We start from the raw sequence: 19,110 nt of genomic DNA, 5'->3' as shown, positions 1-19,110 counted from the left end.
GAGACCCAGGTAATGTTCTGAGGCTCCAGGTTCAAATCCCACCATGGTCCAGTTTGAAAACACAGGAGTTGAGAGTCTAATGATAATGAAACCACTGTCAATGGTCAATACAAAACCCATTGAGGGAAGGAAGGCTGCTTCATAACTTTGTCTGCCTACACATGCAAAGGGGAGGTAGTAATGGTATTATCGCTGGATTGTTAATCCAGAGACCGAGATAATGTTCTGAGGACCTGGGTTCAAATCCTGGCATGGCAGATGGTGGAATTTAAATTCAACTTTAAAATATTCTGGAATCATAGAATCCCCATTGTGTGGAAACAGGCACTTCAGCCCAACAAGTCCACAATGACCCTTTGAACAGTATTCCACCCAGACCCATTCCCATACCCTATTATTCGACATCTCTCCCTGACTAATGCACCTAACCTACACACCCCTGAACACTATGGACAATTTAGCGTGGCCAATTCACCTAACTTGCACACCTTTGGATTGTGGGAAGAAACCGGAACATCTGGAGGAAACCAATGCAGACATGGGAGAATGCACAAACTCCACACAGTGAATTACCCAAGGCTGGAATCAACATCAGATCCTGACGCTGTGAGCCACCGTACTCTGGTGACCAAGAATTCCTTGTCACTGTTTGGGAAAAACCAATCTGGTTCACTAATGTCCTTTAGGGAAGGAAACCGCTATCCTTACCTGGTCTGGCTACACGTGACTCCAGACCCACAGAAATATGGTGGATTCTTAATTGCCCTCTGGGTAATAATAGAGGGGAAAAACATGGCCAGTAATGCCACATCCTGTCATTGAAGGAATGAGGAAATAATTACTTCCTTCAAGTTACAAAACTCTGAAATTCATACCCAAATCTCTCCACCTCAAGACCTCTTTCCTTCTTTAAAACATTCCTTAAAACTACTCTCTGACTCAGGGTTTAATCCTCTGATCTGTCAATATTTCCTTACATTGGCTCCTTATCAACATTTTGCTTGATAGCATTCCTAAGAACCAGCTTGGAATGGTTTGCTATCTTCAAGTTGCTATATAAATGCAAGTTGTGTTTGTCACCATTGAACAAGAGAACATGGACCATCCAGGTCCTGGTCCTTCATCATCAAAAGTACGTGCACAATCAGTTGTACAAACTGAACTGTGTGTGTACTAAAGCAACAACATTAAATTTACCATTTCAAGTGGATGCCCACAGTATGGAGAGAAGGCCTTTCCTGCCAAGATGCAATATTATTTGATAGCATCAGCACATCCGGCCAGGAATTTGCCAAATTAATGTCAGTGAAGTGTGAACTCTCTCTTAATCCTGGCTAAAACTGACAGGAACATCTGCCAACTGCATGTGTGCCGTTCAATGTGGAAATCCCAAAGTTGCTCTCAGTGAAATCCTGCTTCAACACACACAGTGGTTTTGTAAACTTTGCTGACAGAATCAGCAAATGATCAATGTCACAATGTGAATATAAACTACTTTCTCATAGTTACTGCACTGAAGATTGATGGAAATGTGAGCCTTGTTCAATCAGGACTAACTGACACTTTCACAGTGCTGTATTAAAATAACTGCGGAATAATCTCTCTAGCTTTGAAAATTAATTTTACCAGTTTAATTTACCACTAATTTCTCAGAAGAAAATTATAATGTTGCAAATTTTTGAAAGAGAACAAAATATAAAGGAACTCTAAAGTGTTCCGCGTGCTTTACTCTTTTACATTTTTAACAATCTCATATGCTTGACTCCAAGTTTATTTTTCTTATGAATGGATTTCAATTAATTTAAATTACTTTTCCTGAATTTTGTATTTCTTGCTTTGCTGCCCGTGAGAATTCTTTAACCTGATTGGTTGAACAATTGGTCCCCATTCCCATGCTCTGAACCAGCACAGTTCCATTGCAGAAGGTTGTATCATTCAGACAAACTTTAACTCCCGAAATCTACCTTAATAAGCCCAGTAAAGGCTCAAAAGCATCTGACGTGTGTACTAAGTGGTGAAAGTTTGTTACCGCTGAGGAGGAAATTGAGGTCAGTCTTTTAGTGATGGCCTCAATCAAGCCTTAATTTCCGTAACTGGATTTACACAACTCACTGGCTAACTAACTGCAGGTGAGTGCTGAGGGTGTTTGGAAATATGCATGCCAACCTCAAGTTGTGCAATGTTGTTATCCCCATATTCGTCTGGCAAAGGTGGTGATTTTTTTAATGTTAGTAAGGGCGAAAATATGGCAGCATTGCATCAGCCACTCAACATATGCTCTGTCCAATGTTTCCAAACTCTTGGATGAGTGTAAGTGCTCCGATTTCACTTCTTCAAAGCCACATATTGAGGCACTGTCCCAGTTTTGTTTAGGCCTTTACCCTACTAGCCGTAGCCTTGAACCAATGAAGGATGTCAGCTTGTCTCAACAATAGCACTTCCACCTTGGAGACAGAACATAAGAACCAGGAGCAGGAGGAAGCCATCTGGCCCATCAATCCTGCTCCGTCATTCAATAAGATCATAGCTGATCTTTTCATGCCCACTTACCCGCCCTCTCACTGTAACACGCTATTCCTTTACTGTTCAAAAATCTATCTTTGCTTTAGAAACATTCAACACGGTAGCCTCAACTTATTGCTTTTCTTTATTGGTCAGAGTATTGAGTACAAAATTTGTGAGGTCATGTTGCGGCTGTACAGGACATTGGTCTCCTTCTATCAGAAGGATGTTGTGAAATTTGAAATGGTTCAGAAAAGATTTACAAAGATGTTGCCAGGGTTGGAGGATTTGAGCTATAGGGAGAGGCTGAACAGGCTGGGGCGTTTTCCCTGGAGCATCGGAGGCTGAGGGATGACCTTAGAGAGGTTTATGAAATCATGAAGGGCATAGATAGGATAAATAGACAAAGTCTTTTCACTGGGTGGGGGAGTCCAGAACTAGAGGCCATAGGTTTAGGGTGAGAGGGGAAAGATATAAAAGAGACCTAAGGGGCAACTTTTTCACTCAGAGGGTGGTGCGTGTATGGAATGAGCTGCCAGAGGAAGTGGTGGAGACTGGTACAACTACAGCATTAAAAGGCATTTGGATGGGTATATGAATAGGAAGGGTTTGGAGGGATACGGGCCAAGTGCTGGCAAATGGGACTAGATTAAGTTCAGCTATCTGGTAGGCATGGATGAGTTGGACCAAAGGGTCTGTTTCCATGCTGTACACCTCTATGAATGTCTGACTCTGTGGTTGTTGTGGGTTCTTGCTGAGCACAAACTATGTTTTCCAAATTAAAGCAGGATTAACACCTCAAGAAAATTGATTGCAAAGCAGTTAGGGACATTTTAAGGTTCAATAAAGACTTTGATAAATGCACGTTCTTTTGAAAATAATCAGCATTTAGATTTAAAAGTTGTTTAAAATGGAAAGTGTGCACATTGAAGGGTCTTTGCATTTGCAAAAACAATTTCTCTTTTGCTGCAGTTGAATGTTTTGAGATGTTAAAAAAGAATCTGAAATGAAAAATCTGAACTAGTCTGTAAGTTATCTTGGCAGATGTCAGCATTTTTCTCTGACAAGACACATTTGCAAGTTGCTGAGGAATTTAATTAAGAACCACTGTATTTACAGATCGAAAAACTGCTGACACTATAGGCACAGGGAGTAGCTCAGATGAAAAGATGCTATCAGCATTTCTCCTGGCCTTTTATACTCAATACTGCATCCGCAACTGAGCAACAGTGACAAAGCAAAGGCTACAACCTGCCCTTGTTCCCTCTGCATGTGTTTTCCCTTCCACGTGTACACTGTATCAGGTACAAAGCTAGCTTGGCCTCCTTCTGCAAGCAATGAATATTTATATGCGGGCTCCTCACATCAAAATGTTTCAGAGGGCAAAGACTGAGTTCACATGAGAGAAATAGGAGACACTGAAAGTCTTGTCAAGGTAAATAATCTTGAGAAGGCTTTCAGCAAAAGAAGGAAAATGGTGCATGAGGTGTTTGAGTACCTCCTATTTGTGAAAATTACACTGAGCCAAAGTACTTGGTTAATGCTTTTCCAGAGCTGAAAATGTGTTGCTGGAAAAGCGCAGCAGGTCAGGCAGCATCCAAGGAGCAGGAGAATCGACGTTTCGGGCATAAACCCTTGCCCGGGCTCATGCCTGAAACGTCGATTCTCCTGTTCCCTGGATGCTGCCTGACCTGCTGCACTTTTCCAGCAACACATTTTCAGCTCTGATCTCCAGCATCTGCAGACCTCACTTTCTCCTAATGCTTTTCCAGAGCTTACTTCTCCATTCTCGGACATTCCCAACCTTCTTTGGGCTATCTCATAGAACATAACCGCGCAGTACAGGCCCTTCAGCCCTCAATGTTGCACCGACCTGTCATACCAATCTGAAGCCCATCTAACCTACACTATACCATGTACGCCCATATGCTTGTCCAATGACGGCTTAAATGTACTTAAAGTTGGCAAAACTACTACCGTTGAAGGCAAAGCATTCCATACCCTTACTACTCTCTGAGTAAAGAAACTACCTCTGACATCTGTCCTAAATCTATCACCCCTCAATTTAAAGCTGTGCCCCCTTGTGCTCGCCGTCACCATACTTGGAAAAAGGCTCTCCCTGTCCACCCTATCTAACCCTCTAATTATCTTATCTCAGCTTTATATACATCACAGTAATTATTTTTAACCAACCTGTTCAGAGATGGTATTACACAGCTCTTGGACAGATGGGACTTGTATTCCAGACTTCCTAGCTCAGAGGTAGAGATGCTACCACTGCATCACAAACCCCTCATACATTTTATATATATATTTTAAAATTTTAACCCATTTTTTCTAATCAATCTGTTCAGAGATGTTATTACACAGTGCTTGGGGAGACAGGACTTAGAACATAGAACATAGAACAGTACAACACAGAACAGGCCCTTCAGCCCACGTTGTTGTGCCGACCACTGATCCTTATGTATGCACCCTCAAATTTCTGTGACCATATGCATGTCCATTAGTCTCTTAAATGTCCCCAATGATCTTGCCTCCACAACTGCTTCTGGCAATGCATTCCATGCTCTCACAACTCTGTGTAAAGAACCCGCCTCTGACATCCCCTCTATACTTTCCTCCAACCTGCTTAAAACTATGACCCCTCGTGTTAGTCATTTCTGCCCTGGGAAATAGTCTCTGGCTATCGACTCTATCTATGCCTCTCATTATCTTGTATACTTGAACCCAGACCTCCTGGGTCAAAGGTCGAGACACTATTTTTACATCACAAGAGCCCTTTAGTATAATGAACTATTTGATACCTAACAGCTGATTGTCTAGTTATCTTTAACTACTTTGTATCCCTCACCCAACAACTGAAATAGATACAGAGGGTGGTGTGAAAGGGAATAAGGAGTGGGGGGGGGGGGGTGGTGACAACTGATACTTTATTGGATAATGAGGTAAAGACACAAGAGTTATTTAGTTCTCATTCCCTTGATGAAAGGGGACACAGTTGTGGGATTGGAGTCTAGACAGAGGGTTCTGTTTAATGGACCCAGTGGGTCTTGGCCACTGATGTGCAGATTTGACCAGAACCTTGTGTTGTCTCTTCCAGGGAAGGCCGGTCATGTTAAGCACTGTTCGACAGGACTGAGTCGTACCTTTCCCCTCACGTAATCTATGGATAAAATTCCATTCGAATGGATGGCAGCTATTTTATTGAAGGGCAGTGTCAGTGGAGAGGTGGGCTACGGCTGGAACAACCCCCTCTCGAGGTTTGGGGCCAGAGGTGAGTGATGGCTGGAGGGGCATCGTGCAGGAGGGGAATTGAGGAGGAACATTCAAAGTCCTGGAATTCCCTCCCTAAGGGCACCTACAGCACATGGGCTGCAGCTTCACCTACTCCACGGCAACGAGGGATGGGCAATAAATGTTGGGCCCAGCCAGGGACACCCACAGACTGTGAGTGAAATTAAAAAAAAAAAACAGGTTCTGCCCAGTTCCACTAGGTATTATTAAACAGCATAAAGTGACACAGCATGGAAACAGACCTTTCGGTCCAACCAGTCCATGCCGAACATGTTCCCAAATAAACTAATCCCACCTGCCTGTGTTTGGCTCATACCCCTCCAAAACGTTCTTATTCATGTACCTATCAAAAGGTCTTTCAAATGTTGTAACTGTACTTTCGCCTACCACTTCCTCTGGAAGTTCATTCCAAACATGAATCACTCTCTGGGTGAAAAGATTTCCCCTCATGTTTTTTAAATCTTTCTCCTCTCACCTTAAAAATATGCCCCCTTGTTTTGAAATCCCCCACCCTAGAGAAAAGACACCTGCCATTAACCCTATCTATACCCTCACGATTTTATAAACCTCAATACAGTCACCCCTCAACCTCCTAGACTCCAGAGAAAAAAGGCCCAGTCTATCCAGCCTCTCCCTATAACTCAAACCCTCCATTCCTCGTGACATCCTGGTACAAGTTTTCTGAACCCTCCCCAGTTAAATAATCTCCTCCCTAAAACAGGGTGACCGGAACTGGACACAATATTCCAGAAGAGGCCTCACCAACATCCTATACAACCTCAACATCGCAGCTGTTAAAGGTAGTGGTGATTGGTTAAAGATAAATACTGGTGCAGAAAGCCTTCAGTGTTTGGAGCACTGGGTCAGGGTGGAGTTCCGCCACCTAATAAATCATGCCCAGGCCCGTACCACTGTGGAATTTAACAAAGAGTAAAAGTTTCTTAGAATCCCTACAGCCCTTGTCCACACCAACCCTCCGAAGAGTATCCCACCCAAACACATTCCCCATTCCTCTACATTTACCCCTACTAATACACCTAACCAACACATCCCTGAACATGATGGGCAATTTAGAATGGCCAATTTGCCTAACCTGCTCATTTTTGGACTGTGGGAGGAAACCGTAGCACATGGAGGAAAACCACGCAGACACAGGGAGAATGTGCAAACTCTGCACAGACAGTTGCCTGAGGCTGGAATCGAACCTGGGTCCCTAGCGCTGTGAGGCAGCAGTGCTAACCACTGAGCCACCATGCTGCCCCAAGTGCCAACAGCTGAGTTGATGAAACCTGGATCTCATGCACGTGTGGGAAAACCAACCACTGTCCCAGTGGCCCAGTCGCTGCAGCGCAACCCAGTAACACTTTCAGCCCAGTCCCCCGTGGAGTGTGGGGATGTGGTATGTTTGACCCAACTTTGGCCAGGCCCTGTCCATAGCTGGCTCCTCACTCAGGGACTGTTCTGTTTCTCCAGCGACAGTCAAGAGGTTGGATCTTAAATCAGACAACCAAAAAAACAACAAACTGTATGTGCTACTTGCAATGGGAAAGTAGGAAAATAATAAATTAATGTGTACATCGAGGCAGAGCCACTTCTGTACATCTTCATTCTAATTAGTGAGCTGCTTTCTCCTCCCATTGTAACATCCACCTCTTGAAGTTGTGGGCCTCTAACCATCTGGGAGTTTACTGCCAATTCCAGTAAGTCAGTTGGTTGGGTAATCTGGTGCTTTGTCACATCAGTGCAGCATTGCCTCAGTTATTAGAACTTCTGAGCTCACAGAAGCAATTTCCAGCTGATGTTGGTGAAAGAATAAAAGAACAACTTCCTGGCAGAGCTTTAAGAAGCGGCATTAATGATCTCAGTATCACTGACTGCCTGAATATTATTTAAATAGGCAACGGACATTTCAACTGACACCCGCTTAAGGAAATGATGCAATGAAAGTTGGTTGAATTTATTATGCCAATATATATTTACATGGGGGTGGCATATCCTCTGTATCTTTTCAGCAACAATGGCATATCTTACATCTTGTTTCACACAGGAACAGAAGGTGGCCATGTGATCTCTCGAGTCTGCTCTGCTTTGCCATTTGCGTAGGAGGGAATTTGTTGCTCAGATCTCTTTATCTGCTTTAGCGCCATATACCTTCATACCCTTCCTTCATAGATGTTCCTTCAGGACAGAGGATGACTTATTTACCCTCCCCTACAAAAATCAACCAATTTCTGTGCTCCAATTATCCCAGCATCCACAACCTTTCAGAGAGAAGTCTTTATGTCTTTCTATAAATCTAATCAATTTGTATTTTATATTTAACTGAAATTTACTGTTTAATTTCTAAATCGCAGCCAGGGAAATGCAGCTCTTCAAGGAGGTGGTCTTCCTTTGGTCTTTCGAGCTTCTTCCACTCTGTAGAAATAGTTCTTTCACTCAGATAAAGGAAAAAAAGTTAGTTTATATTCCCTACAATATGGAAACAGGCCCTTCGGCCCAACAAGTCCACACTGACCCTCTGAACAGTAACCCACCCAAACCCATTCCCCTACCCTTTTATCTCCCTCTGACTAATGCACCTAACACTATGGGCAATTTAGCATGGCCAATTCACCTAACCTGCAAACCGGACCAAACTCTCACAGACACAGGGAGAATGTGCAAACTCCACACAGACAGTTGCCACAGGCGGGAATCGAACCTGGGTCTCTGGCGCTCTGAGGCAGCAGTGCTAACTACTGAGCCACTGTGCCGCCCTACAAGATAGTCGTTTGGTAATTATCCGGTAGGCAGCTACGATTGGTTTAAAATCATACAAGAACAGGAACTGGTGCAGGATTAAACAATATTGTAATATATCAGTCGCTTGTCTCTAATACGAGAGCAGCACCTATGGTTTGTTAACATTATGGTGACACAACAAAGAAAAGATAATTAAATAAAATAATTATGTAGTTAACTAAAACACATCAAAGACAGCAGTGCAGGTGATGTGTCACAGCTGCAATATGTGGGAGTTCCTAGATACCTGTGAGACTCAGGGAACTAACTCTGCTGCCAGTGTTTACTCCAAGAGTTTTGATACAGTAGCAGTTTGCTAAAGGGTGAGTGACGCGTCAGACAAGAGGAAGGTGAGCTGGATATTTTGTAACAGAAGGGATGTGGCCTGCTTCAGGGTATGGGCTTGGACAGTGGTTAGAGACTGGGGAGTGTGGCAGGAAGGAATGAAATCCATGGGATAGGAATGCATGAGCCTCCGCCTTTGCAACTGTCAAATACCTTTGAGATCTTTCAACTTGTGTGGATGAGTGGGAGCCACACATGGAGTTAGCTAACTGACCATGGCACTGCCACGCATGCAGGTGGAAGAAGCAAAAAGCAATATGGTGGTAGAGATGAACCGTTGTAGTGAGGGGGGACTAACTCTGTTCTCTGCAGCAAAGAATGGGTGCCCAAAACGTTCTATAGCCTGACTGGTACCAGGGACCAGTACGTCTGCTCAGAGCTAGAGGAGAACATGCAGGTGGGAGGATCCAACTGTCATGGCTCATGAAGGTATCAACACCACCAGGCAGGGCAAGGAAGGAAGTCTTGCTGAGTTAGTGAGAGGACCCACACACAGAACTAAGAAGCAGATTCTCTGCATTATTATCTGAGCCTTGAGCATCAGTGGAATTTAGTAGAGGAATTAATGCGTGACTCAAAGATGGGTTCTGGAGAAGTGGGTTACTGACACATGGGGAGAGGGGGACTGTTGGTGATGTCACTGGACCAGTAACCCAGAATCTCAGAGGATGTAGGTTCAACTCCCATCATGGCTGATGGTAAAATCTGAATTCAGTAAAGAGCTTGGCTGATGATGTTCATGTAACTATTGATGATTGCCCCTTCAGATAAAACCCATCTGGTTCACTAATGCCTTTTAGGGTTTTTTTGCATGGTTAGCATCCATAGTAAGGTGGTTGACTCTTAAGTGTCCTCTGAAATGGCCCAGTACGTCCCTCAGTTCCAGGCAAATTGGGAATGAGCAATAAATGATATTGCCAAGAAGGCCCAGATCCCATGAGCAAATTGTCAAAAAAAACTTAGAGGAAAGTTGGTTGTGCTGTTAGGATGACTATACATGAACTGTGCTGAGACCAGTGTTTTAGCAAGTCAAATAACCAGGGAAATAGAGAGGCTTTTGGACGGAATAGTGGGATCAAATTTCAGAAGATTGTTTGTTGTTTGGCAATTGATTACAAAATATAGGGAGGTTATGCTTCATATATTCACATTGGTGAGATCACAGCAGGAGGACTATGTTCAGGAGGACTATGTTCAGTGTTACTCCCTTATGTAAGGAAGAAAGTCAACCATAGAACAATACAGCACAGAAACAGGCCCTCCAGCCCATGGTGCTGTGCCAAATATGACACCAAGGTAAACCAATGCCTTCTGCTCGCCATGGTCCAGAACCCTCCATTCCTTGTGTATTCACATGCTTAATTAAAAGTCCCTTAAACACTCCTATTGTATCTGGCCCCACCACCACCATTGGCAGTGCATTCCACACTCCCACCACTTTCTGGGTAAAAAAAAAAACCTTACCCCTCATGTCTCCTTTGAACTTTCCTCCTCTCACCATAAATGCATGCCCACTAGTGTTAGGCATTTCAACTCTGGGAAAAATATTCTGACTATTAACCCAATCTGTGCCTCTCATAATTTTATAAACATCTATCAGGTCTCCCCTCAGCCTCCTCCGCTCCAGAGAAAACAACCCGAGTTTTTCTAGCATCTCCTTGTAGCTCATACTCTCTAATCCAGGCAATATCCTGGGAAACCTCTTCCGCACCCTCTCCAAATCCTCCACATCCTTCTTGTACTGTGCCAACCAGAACTGAACACTTTACTCTAAGTGTGGCCTAACCAAAGCTATAAAGCTGTAACAGAACAACCTGACTCTTGGACTCAATGCCCAACCAGTAAAGGCAAGCATGACATGCACCTTCTTTACCACCCTATCTACTTGTATGGCCATTTTCAGAGAACTATGGACTCGGACTTCACGATCCCTCTGTACATCAATGCTGTTCAGGGTCCTGCCAGTAACTGTGTACTTTTCCTTCACATTTGATCTCCCAAAGTGCAATACCTCACATTTACCCAGATTAAACTCCATGAGCCATCTCTCGGCCCATACCAGAAACTGATCTATATCCCGCTGTATCCCTTTGATAATCTCCTACAGTATCCTCAACTCCACCGAGCTTTATGGCATCTGCAAGCTTACTAACCCACCCATCTACATTTTCTTTCACGTCATTTATATATACATCACAAAGAGCAATTTGGTGGTAGGCATGAACTGTTGTAGTGAGGGGGGAGTAACTCTGTTCTCTGCAGCAAAGAATGAGGTCCCATTACGGATCCCTGCGGAACACCACTCTCTGTCTTTAATGAGAGAACAGTCTATGGTTCTGATACACTGTTAGTAAGACTTTCTCTAACTTGCAGAGGGTAGTGGTGGAAGGGTGTTTTCAGGCTGGAGATCCATGACTAGTGACTTGCACCGCACAAAGTTGGGGAGATGGGTGGTGGAGGCTGCTTTATGAAGAAAGGTTGGATAATCACAGGAGTAAGAGGCGAGTTGACTTAAGCATAACATTTTGAGGGATTATGACATGGTGAAGGTGTAAAGGCTGTGTCTGCTTGTCTAAAACAGGGAGTCATGGTTTTAAAACATAGGGTGACCCAGTTACACCAGGGATGAAGCAAAATCTTCTTCTCTCAGATGGTCAAGAGCCTTTGGAACTCTCTTCCTGAAAAGACAGTGGAAGCAATTTCTCTGAACATTTTTATGTCAGAGGTAGAATTGTGGAATCATAGTTACAGAATGGAAGGAGGCCACTTGATCCATCACGTCTATACTGGCCCCCAAAACAGTGACCCAGCTCGTCCCATTCTTCAGCCCTATCTCCATAACCCTCGAAATTCATCACATTTTCAAATATACATCCAGCTCTCTTTTGAAACCTTAGAAAAGGTTCTTCGGAAACATGAGATGAGGGTGAAGTGTTATCAGGCAGAGGCAGGAATGTGGAACCTTGCCCGAATGACAGAACAGGCTTCAGAGACTGAATAGTCCTCTCCAAATCCTAATGCCTATACTTGTATCTTCTTTCCTAATACACGCAAAAGGAATTGAACAATTCTGGAAGATTAATGGAGTGCAAGTTAGAGAAAGTCTTACTAACAGTGTATCAGAACCATAGACTGTTCTCTCATTAAAGACAGAGAGTGGTGTTCCGCAGGGATCCGTAATGGGACCTCATTCTTTGCTGCAGAGAACAGAGTTACTCCCCCCTCACTACAACAGTTCATGCCTACCACCAAATTGCTCTTTGTGATAGATGGGGAGAGGGAGAGAGAGAGAGAGAGAGAGAGAGAGAGAGAGAGAGAGAGAGAGAGGGAGAGGGAGAGGGAGAATTGAACCTCCACTGTTGGTGTCGCTCTGCATTGTAAACCTACTGTCCAGCTAACTGAGCTCATAAAGATTCGCATTTGCTTGTCATATTTACTCAAAGTACCTCACATTGTTTGAGGTGCACTGAGAGAGAGGAAGGTGAAGCCATTTAGCTGTAACCGTATTGGTCTACAGGAAGGGTGTTTCTGATGATGGCCTTTTGTGTAGGAAGCAGTGTTGTGGTTTTTTTTAGAAATGCATTTCCTGCCAACTTATTGCTGCTATCTTTAAATACTATGCCGCCCTGGAAATTAATGCAGTCGTTGCATGCTGTGGATTAGACTTAATGAAGTGGTGATACACTGTCCCCAGGAGCCCTATATGGGTTGTTATATTGGAAAGGGGCCAGTGGACAATGATTACTTTATCTCAACCTGATCGCGCAACTTCTTTATTTCTCTTCCGCATGAACCTTCAACATCCATGCATTTTCCAAAAGCTTTGTCAGGCACGATGGGTGTGTGCAGATCCTTGGACTGCCTCCATAAACAACAAGGCCAATGTTGGTCACAATTGTTGAAGATATTGGTCAGTTCTGTTAATTCTGCTTCTGAGTCCAAACACCTCATACGTCAACAGAAATACCGAATGTAATCACACTATCTCAGCGAGTCACCTGAAGGAGTTCATTAAGATAGGTCATGTTGTGGCTGTACAGGACATTGGTTAGGCCACTGTTCGAATATTGTGTACAATGCTGGTCTCCTTCTTATCGGAAAGATGTTGTGAAACTTGAAAGAGTTCAGAAAAGATTTACAAGGATGTTGCCAGGGTTGGAGGATCTGAGCTACAGGGAGAGGCTGAACAGGCTGGGGCTGTTTTCCCTGGAGCATCGGAGGCTGAGGGGTAATCTTATAGAGGTTTATAAAATCATGTGGGGCATGGATAGGATAAATAGACAAAGTCTTTTCCCTGGGGTCAGGGAGTCCAAAACTAGAAGGCATAGGTTTAGGGTGAGAGGGGAAAGATATAAAAGAGAGCTAAGGGGAAACTTTTTCATGCAGGGGGTGGTACATGTATGGAATGAGCTGCCAGAGGAAGTGGTGGAGGCTGGTACAATTGCAATATTTAAGAGGCATTTGGATGGGTATATGAATAGGAAGGGTTTGGAGGGATATGGGCCGGGTGCTGGCAGGTGGGACTAGATTATGTTGGGATATCTAGTCGGCATGGATGGGTTGGACCAAAGGGTCTGTTTCCATGCTGTACATCTCTATGACTCTATGTTTGGCACAGTATCTTGGGCTGAAGGGTCTGTTCCTGCGTGGTACTGTTCTACATTCTATTGCTCACTCCTCACAAGCTTTTATACAGTTTATCACTGTTCCCAGGAGCCTTATGTGATTTTCCATTGCAATGTTATATTGGAAAGGGACCACTGGTCAATGATGACATTATCCAAACCTGATAGTGCAACTTTCTTTCACCTACATAACTGGAGTTTTCTTTGCCTTTTAACAGTAGCAACAATTTTTCTTTCAGTAAATACGGAACAGAATGTGTAAATAATCAGCAGCCTCCAAAGGATAGTGATCAAGCAGGGAGGCAAAGCTTCTTCCCCGAAAGTTCCCTGAGGTGTTGTAATCTGTTTATCTTGCCTGTTTTTGTATCTCTGTGCGTGGATTAGAACTGTTTATCTTGCAAAATGTTCCAATGACCAGGGTTCATGCAGACTGACATATCACCAAGCACTGAATCTAGAGGGAAAAGCTTTGGATAAGTTGGTGTTCTCATTTAAACACCCAACACCACATTCAAGATAAACTGCCACACGACACTAGGTTAAGTAAACCTGTTGGACTATAACCTGGTGTTGGTGAATTCTGACCTTGTTCACTCCAATCCAACACCTCCACATCACAGATTCAAGATACTTTCTCTTCAGCCTGATGAGATATATTAAAATACACTTCTAGAGCAGGTAGAACTTGAAGTCAAGCCTCCTGGTTCAGAGATAGGGACATTACCACTGTGCTACAAGAGCTAACACCAACCAGCTATACTTGAAGTTCTCTAAGCCTCATAAAAGAAACCATTTCTGGTAATATTCCAGCTAAATAAATAAGCTTCTCCTCCATACTAACTCTTAAAATGTCTGTGTGCCTCCTAAATAAAATTACTGCTATTCCATCGATGACTGATAATCCCTTCCACACGCTGAGTAAATCAATCCTGCTAATCTCTTCCTGCACCCTGAATACACTCGTCCAGGTAATCCTTCTAAATACATGGAGCTGGGCAGTCCAAATAATTTACTCATTTAAACTGATAGATCAGGCCAGAAAATCCTCCCACGCATGTTAAATGAAACAGGCTTCGTAATGTCCTTTTGGGTTATCTCACATGGCTGATAATCCCCTCATGTTGCAAAATAGTACAGTCCTGATCATCCCTCCAGAAAATAAATCAATTTTGAGAGACCCTCGGGACTCTCTTCATCCTTTCAGACACCGGGAACACCGCAGGATTAAAGTGGAAACCTGACCAAGGAGAAGGAATCGGTTGAACAGGAGAAGAAAATAAAAGTCAAAATAGATAATAGCAACTCTGGATCTCAATCTGACATGATGATTAATGATGATGAAACACAGGAACTAAGTGCAGGAGCAGGCCATTCAGCTCTTTAGGGCTTCAATTTAATATGATCATGGCTAACTGCCCACCCATATCCCCACTAATATCTAGAAACATATCCATCTCTCTTGAATATATTCAGTGATTTTGCCTCCAGTTTGCTGTGGCAGAGAATTCCACAGGTACTCTACCCTCCAAGTGAAGAAAAGTTTCTTCATCTCAGTGCGAAATGGTCTACCCTTTATCCAGAGACTGTGTTTCTTGATTCTAGACTTCCCAGCAATGCAAAGCATCCTCTCTGCATCTAATCCAGCCCTGATAGGGAGATTAAAACTATACAAAATACTCGAGGTCTGGTCTCACCAAGACCCTCTACAATTCCAGTAAAATGTCTGAACTCCAACCCTTTTGCAATGAAGCTCTATATAGCATTTGCCTTCCTAACTGATTGCTGCACCCACCTTTCATTGATTGGTGTACAAGGACACCCATATCCCACTCTACGTCCACACTTCCCAAAATATCACCATTTCAATCATGTTCTTTTTTCTGTTTTTCGCACGAGTGTGTATAACTTCACACTTGGCCAGTTTACTGGATCTGCCATATACCTATCCACTCACTCAACCTGTCTAAATCACCTTGCAGGAGAAAGTGAGGACTGCAGATGCTGGAGATCAGAGCTGAAAAATGTGTTTCTGGAAAAGCGCAGCAGGTCAGGCAGCATCCAAGGAGCAGGAGAATCGACGTTTCAGGCAGAAGCCCTTCTTAAGGAGTTCCTGAAGAAGGGCTTACGCCTGAAATGCCGATTCTCCTAAATCACCTTGCAGCCTCCTCACATCCCTGCCTCATTTTGTGTCGTCAGCAAATTTGGAAATGGGATTGTTTCGTTGTCTCTTCCAGGTCCTTTATATATATGTGAATAGCTGAGGCCCAAACACTGACACTTGTGGCACCTCAGTAATCATTGCCCACCAGTTGGAAAAAGACCCATTTATTCCCTCTCTCTGTTTCCTGTCTCTCAGCCAATTCTCATCCATGGTAATATATTACTTCCAATCCCATGTGTTGTAACATTGCCCACTCACCACTTATCGAAAGCCTTCTGAAAATCCATATGTACCACATCCACTGGTTCTCCCTTATCTATTCTACAAGTTTGATCCTCAAAAGATCTTCAGACTTGTTAAGGATGATTTTTCCTTTCATAAAGACCTGTTGGCTATGTCTGGTGATTTGTCAGCCTTTAACCTCATTAATTTCCCCGGCACCATTCTCTTACCACAAAAGAGAATTTCAGCACAGGAACAGACCCTTCAGCCCTCCAAGCCTGTGCTGATCACCAGACTAAAGAAAAAACAAACCCTCTGCCCTTATTTGGTCCCTACCCTTGTATTCCCTCTTTATTCATGTAACCATCCAGATGCCTCTTCCACCCTCTCTTCTGGCAGCGCATTACAGGCTCCGACCACTCTCTGTCAAAAATCTCCTTTGCACATCTGCCTTAAACCTTCCCCTCTCACCGTGAACCTCTGCCCCCTTATTACTGAAACTTCAACCCTGGGAAAAAGCCTCCAACTATCCACCCTATCTATGTCTCTCATAAATGTGTAGACCTCGATCAGGTCTCCTGTCAGTTGCTGCCTTTCCAGCGACAACAATCCTAGCCTTTTTAACATTTCCTCATAGCCAATGCCTTCGAGATCAGGCAACGTCCTGGTAAACTCTTCTCTGTGCTCTCTCCAAAGCTTCCACGTCCTCCTGGTAGTGTGGCAACCAAAACTGCGCACGATACTCCAAGTATGCTAATGCTGATTTCCTTCAATTCCACCCTGTCCCTAGACATTTCTCTGACATTTCTGGAAGGATATTTGGGAGCTCTTTTATGAAGACAGCACCAAACAATGTGTTCAATTTTCTGTCATTTCTTTGTTCCCCATTATAATTTTCCCAGCTTATGATTGTAAGGGGCCAATATTGTTCTTATTAATCTTTCTCTCTTCACATTTTTACAGAAGTTTTTACAGCCAGTTTTTACGTCCTTTCTGTTTTCTCCCACACTCTATTTTCCCCTCGATCAATTTTTTGTTCTTTCTTTTGATTGAATTCTAAAATGCTCTCTATCCTCAGGCTTGTTGCTTTTTCTAGCAATTTTATGCATGTCCTCTTTGAATCTAAAGCTATCCATAAATTCTTTTGCAAGTCACAGTTGAGCTACATTTCCTGTTTTATTTCTATTTCCTCAATATCTTAGTCTAAAAAACCCACACATTCATACTCCAGGAAATTGCCCTCCAAAGTACCATTGCTGGACTGGCCTGTCCAATGTGTATATAAATTAAACTCCCCATGATTACAGTTGTACCCTTATTACAGGCACCTCTGATTTCTTTCAAATATCTTCCCTCATATCTCTACTACTGTTTGGGTGCCTCAAGACAACCCCCCCCCAACAGGTTTTCTACCCCTTGGTTCTTAACTCCAGCCATACAGATTCCATATCATGATTTTCTGATATTCCAATATTCACTTCTATAATAACACCCATGTCCTTTCCCTGTTGTCTGTTCTTTCTAATTAATGAATATCCCTGGATGTTCAGTTCCCATCCCTGGTCACCCTGTAGCCATGTGTCTGCAATCAAAACTTTCTCATAACCATTTATATCAATTTACCTGACTAAATAATCTGTGCGATTGCGAATACTCTGCACATGAGGACAAGACGACTTTAGGTCTTTCTCACCTTCTTAGCCATCGGAGTTTTATTTTACAGTATGGCTCCATTTGTTTCTCACTCTTGTATTTCTGCCCTTCCACTTTTTGTTCCTGATCTCTCTGCCCTTTCTGTTGCTCCCTCCTCCATCTGCCTGCTCAATGCCACCCTCCCCACCCCCTCTGCCCACCATTCTAGGTTAAACTCTCTCTGACATCATCAGTAAATACCATGCTCAAGGACACTGGTTCCAGTCCTTTTCGTTTTTATTCACTCAGAATGAGTCCTAGTCCAACATTTATTGCTCATCTCTAATTGTTCAGAGGGCAGTTGAGCGTCAACCCCATTGCTGTGGGTCTGGAGTCACATGTAGGCCAGACCAGGTAAGGATAGTAATTTTCTTCCCTAAAGGACATTAGTGAACCAGATGGGTCTTTCCCCCACCCGAGAATCAACAATGGATTCATGGTCATTATTAGACTCTTAATTCCACATTTTTATTGAATTCAAATTCAACCATCTGCTATGATAGGATTCAAAGCTGGGTCCCCACAGCATTACCTGGGTATCGGGATTAACAGTCCAGTGATAATATCACAAGGTCATTGCCTCCCATGATGTAACATGGCCTGCTTGTACTGGTCCCAGCTTTCCCAGAAACAGTCCCAATGTCGCTGGAATCTGACTCCCTCCCTCATAGAACATAACAGCGCAGTACTGGCCCTTCGGCCCTCGATGTTGTGCTGACCTGTGGAACCAATCTGAAGCCCATCTAACCTACGCTATTCCAATATCATCCATATGTTTATCCAACGACCATTTCACTGCCCTTAAAGTTGGTGAGTCTACAAATGGTGCAGGCAGTGAGTTCCACGCCCTTACTACTCTGAGTAAAGAAGCTACCTCTGACATCTGTCCTATATCTGTCACTCCTCAATTTAAAGCTATGTCCCCTCATGCTAGCCATCACCATCCAAGGCTATTCCAATATCATCCATATGTTTATCCAATGACCATTTCACTGCCCTTACTGTTGCAGGCAGTGTGTTCCATGCCCTTACTACTCTGAGTAAAGAAGCTACCTCTGACATCTGTCCTATATCTGTCACCCCTCAATTTAAAGCTATGTCCCCTCATGCTAGCCATCACCATCCAAGGAAATAGGCTCTCACTGTCCACCATCTCTAAACACCTAATTATCTTACACCACTTCTCCAGACAGCCATTCAGCCAGCATATGTTGGTTCTTCTTTCTCTCGCTCTCTCTTACTGACACGTGGCAATACCCTTGATGTCTCACTTTTTCATTTATGCCCTAACCCCCTATATTCTACTTACCTCAAAGGGATCTCATCCCTTTGCTTACCTATGTCATGGCAGTGATATCTACAATGACCATCTCTTCCCTCTTCAGAATTCCCTCCTGTCGCTCCAAGATGTTTTGGAGCACAGTATCTAAATGTGGAACATTTTGCTTAATGGCCTGGTTGAAGCAGATATGCGTAATAGAGACT

At 43.4% G+C, this 19,110-nt stretch overlaps 1 protein-coding gene across 1 annotated transcript in view; it reads right to left on the bottom strand.

Annotated features, from left to right (window-relative positions):
• The window catches only part of LOC122555670 (sodium/hydrogen exchanger 9-like), a 451,890-nt gene that overhangs the window by 107,127 nt on the left and 325,653 nt on the right, over positions 1 to 19,110 (bottom strand). The gene's annotated exons all lie outside the window — the stretch shown is intronic.

The sequence above is a fragment of the Chiloscyllium plagiosum genome, chromosome 13 (assembly GCF_004010195.1).
Source record: "Chiloscyllium plagiosum isolate BGI_BamShark_2017 chromosome 13, ASM401019v2, whole genome shotgun sequence".
Classification (NCBI taxonomy): domain Eukaryota; kingdom Metazoa; phylum Chordata; class Chondrichthyes; order Orectolobiformes; family Hemiscylliidae; genus Chiloscyllium; species Chiloscyllium plagiosum.
Note: the sequence above shows the minus strand (reverse complement) of the source record. Positions and strands in the feature narration are given on the sequence as shown.